Genomic DNA, 17213 nt, shown 5'->3' with positions numbered 1-17213 from the left:
CGTATTTTTATCCACATAAGGAAAGAAAGAGGACGTCAACCCCATTCCAGAACTAGGAGAAGCAAGACCTTGGACCCTAAGCAGTTCAAACCAATTAGACAGTATGCACCTCAGAAACAAGGAGCAACACACATTACCATCCTTGCCTGTGCCTCAGCCCTTGGCAAACAAGCGTCACAAACATGCGTCACCTGGGAGGTGTGCATTCGTGTGAATAAGATAAGGACAGAATGGACACCTGAATTCTCATGCTACACAAAACATTCAAGTATTTAAAAGATGCACAGTAGCTGTCAACAGGCAGGGACATTCTAACTTTACACACATCTTCATCAAATGTCCTTGTTAAAAAACAAATCAGGTTGCAGAGGGAGGAGAGAGACAGAGAGAGCGATGGGGAGCGGGTGGCAGGGAGGGAGGAGGGAGGAAGAGAAGCAGCAGCAGCAGGAGAAGCCTCCTCTCAGGAGAGAGGAGAAAATGAGGGAAGGAGAGTCAAAAGTGGGCATTTTCTGACATGAACATCTGTAGATGATGCTTTTCATATTTAATATATTGAAAGACTTGTAAATGGTGTGATTTCCCTTAGTACAGCTGGAAGAAGGAGAAAGTGCTGGAAATGAAATCCAAGAAAGGGCCATCTACATGAAAAAATACATTTTGGTTTATGTTAGGTCTATCTTTTTTAATAGTCAACTTGTTAAAAGTAAAATTTGAGTATTTCTGCTTGGTTTTGGCATATTATCATAAAAGGAAGGAAAAGTGGGATAGAAGAGACAGGGATTCCAACACAGACAGCTACAATTATGCAGCGGCCCGGCATATGTCATTTTTCTTTTCTGGATCTCAGTTTCATCTTCAGTAAATTACAAGGACTGGACCAGAAAAGTCTGATGTTCCTTAGTCCTCTCTGAAGTGAGAAATCTAATAATACTTCTTTGACTGGCCATTTGGGGGTTTTAGAACTAGAAGGGGTAACAGCCACAAAGGAGAGTGCTGTACAGCTCAATTTTAAACACACAGTGACCCTCAAGGGAATTCAATAAATATTTGTTGCCTAAACAATTAATGATGATACCACTGAGGTATGGCAGACAAGAGAACTTAAATTTTATACTCTAAAAGCTGTAAGTATGTTTTTATTTTCCAGGGTAAAAATTGACTGAAGCCCCACCAAAAGAAAGTTTGGAGATGCAAATACAAACCAATTAAATGAATGGCTTGCACTGGGAAAAGAGAAGGAGCGATGTCTGGGATAAGAAAACAATGAGAAGATGAGAGGCTGTCCCTGGAAAAAACACAAAGCTCCTACCTAGTTCACATCCTGAAAATCACGTTGGGGAAGTGGGAAAACATCAAGAGACCATTCAGATCAGAAAAGAAAAATGCCTAGCAACTTCAAGTCTAGAAATGTTGAAATCATAGTTAATGCAAATTGTACCTCACCTCACGGCAGAAAACACACACAGTCAAGGCCAGTGGGTGATTTTACGTGCCTCAAATTTGTTTTAATATGATTTAAAAGTGGAGGGAGAAACTGGGTGATAATCTAAAATCCCAACATCATTTATAAAACGAATTCAAGAGATTGAGCTGTCTTGAGATGTCCAACACAGACAAAGTGGCCAGCAGGAGTACCTGGAAGGAGTCTGAAGACCCACCTTTGCAGGAACAGGTAACGCAGCAATAGAAGTTACCGCAGGGATCCTCCAAATAAGAGTTAGATAAAATATGTAATAACTTGGGGAAATACTTATGATATTTTAAGGGTAAAAGCAGGAAACAAAATCGTATATACAGTACAAGTATATATAAACAAATCTATATATACAAAATACTGGCAGGATACAGATAAAATGTTGAACTTTTTAGGTGAGGCCGCTAGTGAAATTATTCTTCCTACATGTTCTTCCTTTATTTTTATGCTGTCCTAATTTCTTCTAATGCTATTTTATAATGAAAAAAAATTAAGGAGTACATTTATTATCTTCCACAAGGAAGAAATATTCTTACCTCACCCAACGCCACCTTGACAGTATTTAGTATCTAAATAGAAAGAGTGCATGCTTTTTATTATTTTACCTATAATTTCCTAGATGCTTGAAGATTTGGGGCCAGCCTAGAAATCTTGAAAATGTTCGACTGTGTTTCAGAATTTGTGAATAAGCCAGAATCTTTGATGTTCTTAGTTAATTTGAAAGGCGGGTGAACCCATCAAAGACTACCCATATTAGTATAAGGTAGAGTTGACAGACGGACGTGTGGCTTAGGCACAAACTAGTACTTTACTAATCTAGAGACTATGTTAACCACACCAAGCTGGGATGTACTTTAGATGATTAAAATCAACATATTTTAAGTTAGAGATGTAAATACATCCCCTTTCCCCCAGCTTTTATTTAAACAATATCTAAACCATTGGATTAGAGAATGAACTGAAAGGGGCAAAATGTACAGGATTCCTTCATGTAGCAGTGAGTTTTTCTCTGATCATTTTCCACAGGCTGTACTGTGACCTAAACGTGACAGTTAGCCCCCTGGCCATGTGGGGCTGCAAGGGGTGGAGGCACATGAGATGACCCTAACAAGTAAGAGGGCTGAACGGGTACTCTTTCTGGAAAAATCATTCAAAATGCCTAATTTCCATAAGCAGACTAGTTGTACAAAGCCAGTATATATTATGGGAGTGAGAGTCAAACATTTACGACTCTTGTTAAGGTTATCAAGGACTTACATGTTGACAAACCCAATGGTCAGTTCTTTGTCATCATCGCTTTTGACCTCTTACCAGCATTTCATACAGGGACAATGTGCCCATCCTTTAAACAATGTCCTCAACAGGCTTCCAGTTCACCACCATCTGAGTTTTCCTCCCATCTTTGACCCCTCCTTCTCAGTATCTTGTGATCAAACCTCTCAACGGTGTTGGCTTCAGAACTTATATCTTGGAGTCAGTCTGACTTTCCTTTATCTACACCATTCCTCCCTTCGTGAGCTCACCTGGTTTCACATCTTTACCTATCACTTACATGCCTATCTATCCTCAACTTAAAGCCCTAGCCAGGCCATTTCTAGGCCTACATATGCAAATGCCCGCTTGATATCTCAATCTGGGTGAATAATAAACTGCTCAAGCCTCACAGGTCTATAGCTGTACTCCTGTTCTTCCCTGCTTCCCTCATGCATCTTTGACAAAGATTCTTGGCTTGACCAAACTTTAGTCAGGCTCCTGTACCCATTTGTGCACTTCCTTGTAAATCTAGTTTTAGCGAGAAGCCTGCTAAGTCAGTTTAACCAGAACCCTCTCCTTCCCTCCCCTCAATATCTGAGCACCCTCGATATATGATTGGGTTCCTCATCCCCACCCCCTCACCCCTAGGTGATGTCTGGCTTGTCTTCTGCAAGAATCTGTTAGATAGGTTTAGCCAGGACCTCCCGTATCCCTGATGTTTCTTCTTAGCAATTTTCCATCCACTGACCCCCACCCTGCTCCTTGGCTATAAACTCCCACTTGCCCGTGTTGTATTTGGAGTTGAGCTCAATCTCCCTCCCCACATAAAATCTCACTGCAGTGCTTTCTTCACCTATCGTGATGGTCCTCAATAAGGTCTGCCTTACCATCTTTAACAAGGAAAATTCATTTTTTTTCCCTTCAACACTCTCAAACCTGCTCCTCCCAGGCTCCCCTATTTCAGTTAATGGCAGTTCCATCCTTCCAGCAGTTGCTTGGACCAAAAAACCTCTCAGTCTTCTATTTGACTCCTTTCTTTCTACCCACAAGCAATCCATCAGTTGATACTACCCCATCATTCAGGATGAAAACCTTGGAGTCATCCTTGATGCAACTATTTCAAACTCCCCATCTCTTCCACGAGGAAATCCTTTGGCTCCACCTTCAAATAAATTCCAAATTTAACCACTTCTCGCCACCTCTATTGCCATCCTGATTCTGGTCATCATCATATCTCACTGGGATTATTACAGTGACTTCCTGACACGTCTCCCTGCCTATGGTCTCACTCATTTGCAATCTATTTTCAAAACAGCTTCCGGAGTGACCTATTTAGAGCATGGGTCAGATCTTGACCCCCCTCAAAGTCCATCATCACTGGCTCTCTATTTCACTAAGAGACTAAGAGTGCAAGGAGCCTTACTGCCCTGCTCCATCTAGCCCTGCTCCTTCTTGACCTTGCCTCCTGCTACTCCCCCCTTGATGACTTTGCTTCAGCCATAATGGCCAACTCGTTCTCTTCAGAACACACCAAATCTTTGCTCTGGAGCCTGTATTTCATGGTTCAACATGTACCCTGTTTATTAGGTGCAATCCCTTCCCTCTGGCCATCTGACTCTCTCAGCCTCTTCTTTTCTCCATAGCACCTATCACCATGTATGTATATTTTATGTTTCCCTGCCTGGCCCAATCCCCGAGAGCCATGAGCTTGGCAGCTGTGTCATTCACTGCTCTATTCCTCATCATCTTGAGCAAAGGTGAAATACAGCACCTGTCACATAGGTAATTGTAATCGCACTGAAAGAAGTGAAGTGAAATAGTTGAAATTAACTTTAATAATTTATTTTATTTAACCCAACATATCCAAAATAGCATCATTTCAATGTGTAATCAATAAAGAATAATTATGCAAGTATTTCATATACTTTTTTCCATACAAAGTCTTTGAAATACTTTGTGGATTTTACACTTAGAGCTCATGTAAGTTTGGGCTAACCACATTGCAAGTGCTCAACAGCCACGGGTGGCTAGTGGTTTCCACACTGGACAGTGTAGGTCATCCCCATTCATTTTATTCTACTCTATTGTATGTGTATTCCATTTAAAAAAAATTCTTGGGCACAACCCACTAAATTGATGTCCTAACCCCAAAATGGGTCCCAATGCCCACTTTGAAAATCACTGTTCTAAATAAACTTTAAAGTAAGTAATCTGCAATAAATGGATTTTAGGATACTTCCTCTGGCTTCTAGGGACTGCTCAGCACCCTCTGAAATGGAAGCAGACTTCCAGAAAAAAGAGGCCTGCAGGGAAGGGTGAGGAATTAAAGCCCCACACCAATCTACAAACTGAAATCATCGCAGGCCACCCAATGATGCAACTTTTTTTTTTTAATTAAAAGGTAATTTTATATAACTCATTGTACTGTCAGATAATTAGCAAAACATCTAATTACCTATAATTATATACTACATACATGCTAATATACAAAGTTCGAGGGAAAATCTGCATGATTTTCACACTTCCAAAAGAGTGTATTTGAAGAGAGTGGAAACACTTCAAGTTTTTAATTTTTCTCCCTGCCCCCTATGCAAAGGCCATGGAAATACATTAATTCAAGGACAGAGAAGTACAAACTTAAATGATTAATCTTCATTTTCCATTTCTGAAGTCCCATTCACCAATAGTCTTTTAGAAAGTTACTATAAACTTCAAATCCAAACTCTTCTGCCCTCTGCAGAAGAAATGAAAATGGACTCAAAACAAGGATTCTACCACCAATATACCACTTGCTCCTTTAAGATGATCCTGGATATTACTAGATACGAGGGGGTGTTTAGTCAAGGTTAACATAGATGTGCTATCCTAAATAGGGTTTGGTTTTTGTACAGTTAAGCTTCCAATTTCTTCCTGAGGTTTTTGAATTGCCAAAGAAAGGCAATACTTCCCACTTCTCTGTTAAGCTATTAAGTTGTCACCTAAGCTGAGAACTTCTTCCTAAGATACTCAAGGTAAGCAGTTGGAATACTTGTGCCCTTGGCAGATGGAAGAGCAAAAACAAAGATGAATAAAACCATTTGTTATCTGGTTTTGTATTTTTGATTGTTCACTGTGCAAAATATGGCTACTTGATAACTGCTGCAAATATTGCCTTTACTATCAAATATGCCTTCATGTACATTTCAACAAGTAACTTCTGCTCGAAAACGAACTCTATTGAGCATATTTCTCTGGAAATCAATATTTAAAATATTTTTTTCTTTGAAACTAACATTCAAGAGAGACAGCTCTTGTTTACAGAGTAACTTAGTTTAGCATTATGGTTAACAATGTTTAAAAACAGCTAACTTAAAATGCAAACATTTAAATTCCGAAGTTTAACTGTTGGGAGGCCAAGTTAGTTCTATAGAAAAATAAACACCACAAGTAATTTTACCCCCAGTTCCACCCCTTGTGAGAATATTTCAGGCCACTGTTTTGTTGGATTTAGGAGTAAGAACTCATACAACTCTGAAGTTCTAAGATAGTTAAAAATGTAAATGCTTCGGATGAACCTTGAAAACATGCTAAGTGAAAGAAGTCAGTCACAAAAGACCACGTACTGTACGATTCTATTTATGTGAAATATCCAAAGTAGGTAAACCTATACACACAGAAAGTAGATTAGTTGTTGCCATGAGCTGGGTTTAGAGGAGTGACAGCTGATGGATATGGGGTCTCTTTCTGGAGTGATGAAAATGCTCTAAAACTGGATTGTGATAAGGGTTGCAAACTCTGTGAGTATAGTAAAAACCACTGAACAGTACACTTTAAATGGGTGAATTGTATTGTGTGTGAATTACACCTTATTAAAGCTCTTAGCAAAACAATTAACTTGCTTGGTAACATTCACAACAGCATTGGCATGAAAGAAAACAAAAAAATCAAGTTAATCTAACATAGTTTCCATATAATGCTAAAATGCATAAATCCTGGATACCTTGTTCTCCTCATTATAGAACACTTTCTCAAAGCAACCAATATTTGCCCTTCCTGACACTTGTCACCATAATCATTCACAATGTCTGTCTTCCCTCTACAATATATACTCAGTAAGGAACGAGATCATGTCCATATGTAGTGCTATGATTCTAGCACTTCGCACACAATCATCAATAAATATCTGCAACAGGAATTAAGTTTGTATGTATAATTGTATGTATAAATGAATAAATGAATGAAATTATTGGATTGGGGTACTTCAACCAATTAAGTTGTTGTGTTCTGTCTCCTTAAATCTACTCTCCAATTCTTCCATGCTCCTGGCCACCCAGCTAGAGACATTTCCCAGTAGCCACTGCAGCTTCTCGTGACCATCTGACCATAATCTTACCAATTAAATGTCAATCGATGCGATGTGTGCAATTTTTAACTCATTTCCTTCAAAGAAAATTGCTTGCCTTAGACTTCTTCACTGTGCTTCAACCATGTGGACAAGGACAAAGCCCCAAAGCAGGAGAGTGCAAGAGGGAAAGAATCTGCTCAGTCAAGCTAGACTGGCCATACTGTTATACGAGAGAGAAGTAAACTTCTGTTTTAATTAAGCCATTGGATGTTGGGGTCTCTATGCTACATCAGCCTAGTCTTTACCTTGACTGTTACAATCCAGGCATAGGGGTGTTATGCGTGTGCGTGTGGTGGGGGCGAGGGAGGTGCAGGAAGGATTTCGACGCTTAACGGAACCAACTGACTAGTCATTTTAGCCAATGTGGTCATCCGGTCACTCAATGAAGACACTCTCTTCTAGTGTCCTCATAAGAACTTCATGAATTAATAGTCACATAATTCAAATGCTGAATGCTATAAAGAGGTCATTTTGAATGGATATAACTCAGAATATTGTCATTAAGTAAATATTTAAACCACATAAATATATCCTTTCAAAAGAACCAATGAATATATTTTAAATGGCTGAATAGGCATTTTTACCTTTATTTGTAACCAAGAAATAATTTGTAATATTTAAGACACAATGAGTAGAATCAATAAGGATGCATTATTAACTCTTTGATCTAACAAAAAATAGCTCAAATTGGGAATAGGAGAAAAATTAGAATGATTACACTTTCTTTTAGATTGTCTTTTAACTTTCTCACAAATAAGTTGACTATATAAAAAAAAAAACATTAGAGCCAATACATAAAATGTGAAGCTTGAAGATGCCTATTATTTAAAAGTAACTATTTAATTATAACCTATATATACTTGATGACTACCATCAATTCTCAATGCCATTTAGAATTAAACACAAGACAATGAATTTTATAAATTGGACTTAACTTTAAGCAAAAATACATGTGGGGGAATTGCCCACGGTGGGGGGAAGCAGGGAGAAAATGACACATAAACCTTTATCCAATCACCAAACCAAGGCAGCCACGATAGAATGACATCGATATAATTGTGACCAGAGCAAGTTGTCTTTTCAGCTCCAGTCTTGACATTCTACTTGACCCTGGGTAAGTTAACCATCTGTGGGACCACTTTCCCAGTTTGTAAAGTGGGGATTATAATAATTGCCAGCTACCTCTCAGGAATGCCAGCAACCAGACCCATTTTGTAGAGTGCTCAGATCTACTTGGAAGAAAATTGTTATATCACTACCAAGTATGATGACTGTTACTTATGATTCTTCAGACCTTTGAATCTAAATTTGAAAAATGACTTCATCTGGTTTTCTGAATTTGCCTGGCCACTTTTATGCACATAACCAGTTGTTCCAATAGTGCCAATGTAGGCATATTTGTTTGCATCTATGCTGACTGTTAATGATTCCCAGATTTCAAATTTGGGCATGGCATTTACTGAGAAGCTCCTGGCGTCTGAAATCTACATCCTTCTTGTCGGGTGGAAGGCAGTGCTGGTTTCTTGACCATCACTGGATAGCACAATCTTCTCTTTGTTTATGGTTTGTTCACTAAAAAGAAACACTAACCATTCTATCCATTTTATATATCTTTTTTGGATTTTTTTTTTCCTTTTTCTCCCCAAAGCCCCCCAGTATATAGCTGTGTATTTTCAGTTGTGGGTCCCTCCAGTTGTGGCATGTAGGATGCCGCCTCAGCATAGCTTAATGAGCGGTGCCATGTCCACGCCCAGGATTTGAACTGGCGAAACCCCAGGCCACTGAAGCAGAGGGCACAAACTTAACCACTTGGCCACGGGGCTGGCCCTCTTTTTTCGATTTTATATTTTTAACAAACCTTCTTTTCATTTATATATAACAGATCAAGATATATAAGGATTAGTTTTTGAAGGATCCTTGAGCTTATTAAAATGTAAAAACTAACATATAATTTATTATTTATTTGAGTCTATATACCTTAACAATTCTAAAAGAAATTTGAAATGAGAGTCAAAATACAAATGGAACTGATATTGCAGAAGAAAATAAGTTAAATAATAAATGTTAATTAGGGATAGGAAAAAAATGAAGTTTACTTAAAAATATGTCAACGACAAAAAGCTGAAGTTGAAAAAAACTACAGAGATTGAGCAAAACCTCTTACTCTGAGCTTCCTAGTAGTCAAGTCAAAAAGAAAAACTATATGAATTTGTTATTCAGTTTCCTTTGTGTCATGAATGAGGCATCAGAAGGACCAAATTTTTCTATGTTTCTGAAATTTGACAAGGAGTTCCTTATCTGTGGGATATTGTAAAATATGATAGACCCCCGTGTCCTTGACAGTAATTATAAAAAATAAATTATAAAATTTTAATTATAAAAAAAAGTAATTATAAAAACAAGCAAGCACTTTTTTCTCCCTACAGACCACCTCTCTTAGTCAACACTAATGACAAATTCCTGGAAACTCTTTTTTTTAAACTTGCCCTTGACTCATATTTTTAACTCTGAACAATATCACAGAATTGGGAAAAATCACATCACGCAAATTCAAACGTGTTCACTTTCAGGTCACGGGTATAAGCGTGGACATTATAAAGACATCAAGTCAGAAGAAAAATAATTCATGCTTATGGGTGATTCCAAAGAAAACAATAAAAACCCACAAATGAAGCCCTTATTTGGAGCTGCAGGAATAGCACAACTCTCAAGCTGAATGCTTCATCTTTTCAACCACTTTCCAGCTTTGTTGAATCCTAACTTTTAGCTTCACCAGAAACCTTTGCTAACAGCAAAAGATGAGTTGAACACCTGGCCCAGCTTTGCATGGGAACATCTTAGACTGAGATCTCGCAGAGATCATCGAGACCAAGAGACACAACTTGCAGCTGAGCTGAGTAGCTGTGGCAGAGACTGAATGGCCCACAAAACAGAAAATATGGACTGTACGGCCCTTTACAGAAAAAGTCTGCAGATCCCTGAAATAGACTAAGCCTTAATTTTTAAGATTGGGAAAGTGAGTCTCAGCAAAGGGAAGAGCTTTGCCAAAAGTCATGCTGTGTCTTGATGACCCCAGTTACTGATGAACCCTTCCATGCTGGGACATCGGAAAGGGACTATCCTCTCTGGAGGACAATCGGCTGCTTCCCACAAAGGTTAAATTTAAACAACAAAGATGGTGAAATGAGGCAAGTTGAGTTTTTTGGCCCAAATCAAATGTGCCAGAATGCAACTATCAAAACGAATCTATACCGTTATAGTGAGATCTGGAACCCAGAAACCCTGGGTGAGATTAAAAACAAAACTGATCTAATAATCTTCACATTATGAAAGTTTCACAAAAAAAACCTTGTTCAACTAAAGAGTAAGAAGTCAGTATCTTACAAATTCATAAACTTTAATTTAGTAAGATTTCAGCAAAGGTTTTGTGCAACCAGACCAGCAAGTAACCTGTTTCAAAACACACACTAATCTACTAAATCAAATTGAACTATTATTGGCGAGAACTCAAAAATAAAATGAAGATGCTGCTTGAGAAACATCAGACATTAAAATGACCTGCAAGATTAACTTGAGTAACATGACCACTGCCCTCACCAGAAAGAGACTTTTGGAACCAAGAAAATCTGTAGCATCCATATCATTTTAACCAGAGAGGTTTTTTGTCCCCCCTCTCCACAGTGAATTTGAGAAAATTTAATCTAGCTTTAATTCATCAAGCCACATTAGTCTTTCTGAAAACTTCTAATTTTAAAATCAAGTACTCATTTGATTCTCAAGCAAGGTCGAGATAGCTAGGCAGCCTGGCGCTGACATCACAGGGATGTGCCCCACGCCACTCAGCAGTTACATCAATGTGGCGTGTTGCTATGGTGTCTGACTATTAATTTCTGAAGGAAGGTGATTATAAAGCCACGAGATGAACATCAATCGGATGACACCACTCCAGCACAGAACACTGACATGTTACTCTTGTTTGCAGCAAGTTAATTTTATGAATCACCACTTGTGTGATGTGAATATTCCTTTCTAACTTTAAACCTACCAAGTCAACAACCAAAAAAAATTCAGCTTCAGCAAAGAAGGGAAAAGTTTGATAATATTTGGGGGAAAAATGTGATGCCGTGGATCATTTTTTAACGGCAATCTTTTCCTTGAAGACCTCCAAAAACATGCTATATACATACTGATACACAAATACACGTACATTTGATAAATACTCAGATGGGAAAAGAACAGAATTACAATGTCCAGAAGGTGATAAAGCCCTAGATATCATTTCACTAACCATATTTGCATTTACCTTTTTTGGCTTCTGTAAAGCAATCTTCAGTTATAGTCACCTCAAAAGGTCACTTCTTACCCTGAAAACAAAAGAGAACATCAAAATCTGAATGTCAAGAGAAAGGAGCAACCACCCATTTGCCTGGGATAGATGCAAGAAAAACAACAAAAGAACTCAATTATAGTTAATGGCAAATTACTTTCAGAGTTAATAAAGTCCTAAGACCTTCACTTATCTGGATCGCATGCCTCTGAGCTCTTCAAGACAACAAAAACAACTCGGATGGAAAAAGTAGAGGTGAGACACTTCAAATTTTACGTATGAACTTTTTCTCATCTTGCCGTCTATCAATTTATTTTCATGTGGAATAATATGTGACTCATATGCCTTTGTTTTTTGAAACCAGACTGCTACTTGAATGTGTCTCTGTTTGGTTAACATCCACAACATCTCTAATTTCATTAAAGCAGAGGCTTATTTTTTTCCCCTTCGGAGGAGAGCTCTTGTAGACAAGATGCTTTCTGCCATTCTGGACCTTTCAAAATGAATAAAACACCACAATTTTCAGTTTGAGGAAGGGTGGGGGGCGTTAATCGGTTGGTGAAAGCTGTTCACAGAATGTTTTCCACTTAGCATATATCTACCAGATCTACTCAGTTAAATAAAAATGGTTCTTGTCAGATGAAATAAACAATTGAAATCAAGCTTCCTAAAACACAAAGAAAGCATGGAACATGTTTTACCCCACATCTACTCCTGCATCTGCATCCTCTCTTATGCAAAACAGTGTGTAATCCTTTAAGAAACATTACAAGCTGCCTCTTTCTGCCCATGTAACTGGGATCAACATATGGCACAAGTGAAAAGAAAAACATTTGTTTATTAATTTAGATCAAGTTACTAACGGGGTATAGGATTCATTCCACATCAATTGACCAAATGCTCATATAACTTTTTTTAAGATGGTGAAATCATATCATCATTTTACTAAAATGCTAATATCCTCTTGTTCACTTTTCAGAACAATATGTAATGAAGTGGTTTTAATTTTATACAGAATCTATCCCTGCTTATCCCTCTGCTGTCGGCCCTGAACGTGGAAAGGCAAACATCACTGAGAAGAGTTAAATCTTATTTCACTAGGGCTAAAAATTTGAAAGTGGCACTTCGGTGTGTACTATCTTTGAGGAATTGATCTGAGGCCAATTTATGACATTTCCACAAGCAAGTGTATGCAGATTCTTGCCATTAAGATTGGAAAAAAATGCAGCTCTGAGTGAAATCATAATTTTCATGTTTACTGTAAGAGGAAATTGGAGGTTTTCACCATAAATGTTCACCATTTGGGTGGGGGAAAACCCTAGCTCTGGGACTTAAAATTACTATTTTGCAACCTGCCCAAAACCTTTTTGTTTTTACACAAAACAATTCAAATAGAAAATGAAAATCGTGCGCTTTACTGCTGATGAGTGTCCCCAGGATTGGTTTCTCCAGTGGTGAGAACTCTGTTACAGCGCAAATGGTGAAAGGAAAACAGACAGCAGCAATGGTCGGGTCCTCAAGGTAATGTGGAGATCCGCAGAGCAGCCCCACTCCACACAAATAAGACGAGCTCATGAGATACAAGGCACAGCAGAATCTTACACACCAGAAATTTCCATCTCCACCACTCATCCAATCTTAAATGGAAAGTAAGTGAACTCTGGCAGACCCTACTCAATTCAAGGCAAGAATGACCCTTCTCCCTCCTTTTTACTCGAGCTGTTCTCCAATGTGTGCACTCTAAACTAATTTTCATGTTTATCTATTGAGTTGCGTCTATTTTTGCATGTTTGGCAGTCAGATCTATACAGTGTTAGACTTTGCAATGCAGATGAGATTGCTATCATATAGCTGGCAAACAACTGGACCTTATTAAAATTTAATTTAAGAAAAAAAAAAAACTGCTGAAAATGTCTCCTTTGAATAAAGTTATCTCTAGCACTGTACTCAAACCTGCAGAACATTTTCAGGTAAGTACTGGGCCTGTTTCTGTACTCACCTATATACACAGTACAGTATGGAAGGGAATACAGAGCAAAAATACAAGCTGGTTCACCCTCACAGATTTTACAAGCATAATTTTTCCCTAGGGGGAAAAATAATTAATAATAACAAAATTATGCAACTGACCCTCCAACTTACAATTATGAAAGGAATACAAAATTGGCTACATTTAATTTTTACTTATACATAAAAAATTGGCAGTGGGATACAAACCATATTTTCCTCCATTTTCAAGTTCCATAAATTTTAATGCATATGCACATTTGACCACTCATTAATTTATTTCTGTTGATTTTAGCTTTTAGTATACATTAGCAAAGTAATCTAAAAGATATTTTTCTAGCTTTGCTGAGAAAAAGATTAATAGTTCAACAGCTGTTTGCTATCATGCTAAATTAAGTGAAATGTGTCAATACAATAGACAAGAAAATTAGAGAATAGTACTGGGGCCTGAGTCTGCATCACAACTAGCCTAGAAGAATCAGAAATCAACAACAAGGAGAAAAAGCTGCATTTCATTTTTTCCAAAGTATAAAACTTCCCTTTCCAAAACTGTACTTGCTACTATTTTAAACAATCACTTTTACTTATCAAGTGCATCAGCTATTTACCTGAATGCTTACTGGCAGCACAAGTGCCAAAACTAAAATCAAATGAATATGTAAAGCTTTAAAGTTGAAACAAGAAAAGAAGATAAAAGAAAAATATTTCCCTCCAGCCCACTTGTCTTTCTTGAAAAAAAAATTCTGCCACCATATGAATTTCATTTTTTTTTCTTTTTCTCTCTTTCTTTCTTAAGTTTCCTATGGGTTTTAGGTTTTAAAAGTGAGCCAGGGATACGGTAAATAGAAATTATTTATTTTCCTTTATGTCATTCTCTATACAGTTAAGATTCTGTCAGCACTAGAATTGTCCCGTGTGTGGCCTCTCCTCTACTGTTTGCAACAGTGTTATTTACCTAAAGCTATTTGTTGACCATTAAGATCTTGACCAAGACATCAAACTTCAGCTGTGCCCCCTTTCTCTTCCTCTGCCTCCCCAATCCCTCTGCCCCCTATTAGGAATTTTACTCTGTAGACCTCTTAAGTTACTATGGTGCTTCAATGTTACACTTTCTATGGGTATATTTTGCCCCCAATTTAAGCTGTGTGATAAATAATGTATAGTGCCAACTGGTATGGCCTAGTTGGAACCAGTTACAGGTAAATGTGGAGATGGGATTTATTCCACAAGACTGAAAAGGAACAATATATACTCTATTTTTCCCACTAAAATTATTGCCCCGTTTCCTTTCAGGGCAGCTAAAGCAAACGATTTGCTTCAGGATTTCTGCATCATATTTCACTTTACACAATTACACAAAAGGGACAGTGAAGGATGGCTGACATGTTTCATCTCAACCTTCAGTCCAACAAATGCCGGCTGAGAACCTACTGTGCGTCAGTGTCCCTGTGGATGCAAAGACGAGCCGCGCCAGCTTCTGCCCATGATGATGGTGGCAGTGCAGGAGCTGATCTCTGGCTAGAAGATCCCTTCTCTCAAAGTCCAGGAACATGGTTCAAACTCCCAATACGCCAACATATTCCAATCAAATACCGGATACTTCATTCGAAAAAAGAGGACTAAGTGGGTCCATTACCAAGAGATTGCTGTCTCTTTAACTAGTGAATCTCAACTCACATGGGCTTTCATGCCCTGCTTTTCAAAGATTTCCTAGAAAAACAGAAGCGTATCAACACAAATTTGGCTGAAAACCTATAATACAAGGGTCACTTCATTTTCTGCGTTCAAGATAAGAAAATCCACTCAGAAATCAACCCCAAAGTGTTTTTTTCTATGCCCTAATAAATTCAAATGGTAAGTCACCTTTACAAAAAGAAAAAGGAAGGAGGGAGGGATCGAAGAAAGAAAAGAAAGAAGAAGAACTAGGGAGAGCAAAAAAAGAGCGAAAAAAAGGAAAAGAAGGAAGAAAGAAAATTGGAGAGGAAAGAGAGAAAAGGAAACTGGTGTGCCTTCAGGCCCCTGGGCACAGAGGCGACAGTGGACATCACCCAGGCTTGCTGGTTTACAAACACTACGTTTCTTTTATTTCTATCAAAGACATCCTCCACTTTGTATTCCTCGTTCCTCAATGTCCCTTGTATTGCAGCAAGTTACATCTCATTTCCTTTTTCCTCACCCGCTGGGACCCTCACCAAATCATAGGGCCTAACTTTGGAGTCCATTCTAGTAAGAAAAATCTAAAACACTATAAATAAAGTAAGCCAAGTGGTGCAGGCAACCTCAGCCCAGGCTTGCCCGTGAAATTACTTCAGGCTGGCAGCCCCCAGCCACTCCACATTGGGCCATCTCACTCAGAAAAAAAAAAACACCCTCTCTTACCTTACAGAAAAGTAAAACCCCGGTCATGGTCATGTGAAAATATTTTATAGGTATCCTTTAACAGCCTTTAAATGTTGAAACCTAAAAACAATATTTGCTGTTTTCTCTTTGAAGCTCTAACAAAGCCTTTGTTTTAGATTTACCTTTAGTGTGCAATAAGAGTTAATAATCAAATCCATCCCAACCCCCACAAATGTTAAACAAAAAGATAAAAGAAATGCAAATAGCTATTGTCATGGAAAGTTAAAGTACCTGTCTGTATTTTTAAGTGAAAACTATTATCTCTATCAATCAAAATTTAAGAATACAATAGCACTAATCACAGAAGGTGCTCCGACGGAGTTACTTTTCCTCATAAAAAAAAGTATTTTTCCCCTTAAAAACTGAGTATAAAAGTCATATACTTACCATTAGATAGGATATTTGTAATTTTATTATTAAAAACCTTCAGCAGTCTCACTGTTAATAAATGCTTCTAAGTCTCTAGACTGATTTGTACCCAAGAAGACCCAAATCCCCACATATTTTAATAAGGTTGATGAAATTTTATTTAAATTCTGTTTCCAACCTGTGGGGGAACAGCACACTCTTCTGTTGAAAAGAGTTACTCAACCAGAGGCAACAGTTAACTGGTGATAAAAACTCCTTCTTTTAGACCTTGGACACAATTCCTACCTCCTGCAATATCCTTACATATAGGGGACATATCTTTCTTGGATGGCTCATCCTTCTTAATTGTGCCTATTCATTTTTGAAATTATAACACTCTAAAAGAAAGCAGAATTCTACCATTCTACCCCAGAACGATCTCAATGCACAGTGCATCAATTTCTCTGAGTCTTTTTATTTTTTTAATTCACTTTTTAAAAAGACTGGATTAGACCCTGAATATGGTGCTTTCGAGAAACAGTACAGGAACGAAAAATACCAAGACCCCAGATAGTAAAACAAACAGCTCAAGATTAAAATTCCTAGAGCAAACAGTTAAGCCAGGATGCCATTATGCAGGCTGAGCCTGGATGGACGTCTCCTCAACCTCCACCATGGGGCCAAGAGGCTGTCATCTTCCCCCCAGCAAGATCAGATTTCCTTCCCTCCCGCCCGCCTCTCTGAGCATCATGGCCAACATCTCTAGTGTGCTATTAATATCAATGAAGAGACGATTCGATTTCCACTGAAGAAAACCCTTCCTATTCCGGCACAGACCTTCGGGGAGGACCCTGGCCCGGCTCTAGACAATACAGCAGCAGAGTTTCACTGCTTTCTTACAGTTCGGTCGTGCACACTGTTCGAAGGCTTTTAGCAAACAATGGCAGCATTATCTCCAGGATAGTTACAAAACAGGATTTGTTAGGACAAAGAATAATAAAGCTGTTCTCTCTCTCCCT

The 17213-nt window shown here is 38.2% G+C and overlaps 1 protein-coding gene across 7 annotated transcripts in view; it reads right to left on the bottom strand.

The window, feature by feature from the left end:
* FOXP1 (forkhead box P1) overlaps positions 1-17213 on the bottom strand; it is a 412016-nt gene that overhangs the window by 305065 nt on the left and 89738 nt on the right. For all 7 annotated transcript variants that reach the window (XM_070576788.1, XM_070576797.1, XM_070576800.1 and 4 more), the window contains one exon: positions 11416-11476. The gene's annotated coding sequence lies outside the window, so the exon portion shown is untranslated. The remainder of the gene's footprint in view (positions 1-11415; positions 11477-17213) is intronic.

This window comes from Equus przewalskii, chromosome 15 (genome assembly GCF_037783145.1).
Source record: "Equus przewalskii isolate Varuska chromosome 15, EquPr2, whole genome shotgun sequence".
NCBI lineage: Eukaryota > Metazoa > Chordata > Mammalia > Perissodactyla > Equidae > Equus > Equus przewalskii.
Note: the sequence above shows the minus strand (reverse complement) of the source record. Positions and strands in the feature narration are given on the sequence as shown.